Below are 1,272 nucleotides of genomic sequence, written 5' to 3' on the forward strand. Positions count from 1 at the left end.
GGGAGCACCCCTGAACTTCACTCTCAAGAAACAGGCACAGTAGGGCAGGCCAGGCATGGTGGCTCACGCCTGTAATCCCAGCACTTTGGGAGGCTGAGTTGGACAGATTTCTTGAGTCCAGGAGTTCAAGACTAGTCTGGGCAACATAGGGAAACTGTCTTTACAATAAATAATAATAATAATAAAATTAGCTGGGTGTGGTGGCATGAGCTTTGGTCCCAGTAACACAGGAGGCCAAGGCGGGAGGATTGCTGGAGGTTGAGGCTACAGTGAGCTATGACTGTGCCCACTGCACTCCAGCCTGGGCAACAGAGCAAGACCCTGTCTCAACCAGTCTCAAAAAAAAAAAAAAAAAAAAAGAAAGTAAAAGAACAAAAAAGACACAACAAACTAAAACAATGAGGCACCATTTTTGCCTGCTGGATAAGCAGAGATTAAATAAATAACCCCTCATGCTCACGAGGGTGCAGCTGCTGAGGCTGTGACAGGGACACCCTACTGGAAAGCAAACTGCTATTTCCCACAGAGAAAAATGAACAGACTCCCAAAAGGGGCATCATAAGGTGAATTCTGGAGCATTAGTAAGATAGACAATTATGCTGGCATTCAAGTTAGTATTTTTTTGATAACTTATCACAACATGAGAATGTATATTTTTTAAAAAGTCTGACTTCAAACCTCTATATGTTATTTTTCAAATTATGTAAGCAAGATGGATATATAAAAAATGTCTGAGAAAAAGACATAAAAATGTTAATGGTGGTAAGTTACATCTGGATTTGGAATAAATGCGTGTGTGTGTGTGTGTGTGTGTGTGTGTGTGTGTGTGTTTGTATGAATTTTTTTCTCCGTTAAGTTTCTGCAATAAACCAAAAACATTTACTTTCCTGAAATCAACACGACTTGAAAACACGAAGTTTTTAAGGCCCCAGGTTTTGGAGACTCCTATGCACAGCTGAAATAGATATTTAACTTGGGAACTGGACAAGTTGGAGTTTATTGCAGCAGGAGAGTAGAAGGTTGGGTACGTGGGAGAAAGAGAGGATTCCAGGAAGAAAGAATAGCAAGAGTAGAGGCTCAGAGGAGAGGCCACACAGGAGCTGTGTGAGAGGTGACCTGGAAATCTATAGAACAGGTTTCAGCAAACTATAGGCCTTGGGGCAAATCCGGCCAGCTCTTTGTTTTTTTCATAAATGAAGTTGTTTTGAACACCACCACACCCATTTGTTTAGAGATTGCCTATGGCTGCTTTGGGCCATGATGGCAGAGTTG

This window comes from Mandrillus leucophaeus, unplaced genomic scaffold (genome assembly GCF_000951045.1).
Source record: "Mandrillus leucophaeus isolate KB7577 unplaced genomic scaffold, Mleu.le_1.0 Scaffold557, whole genome shotgun sequence".
Classification (NCBI taxonomy): domain Eukaryota; kingdom Metazoa; phylum Chordata; class Mammalia; order Primates; family Cercopithecidae; genus Mandrillus; species Mandrillus leucophaeus.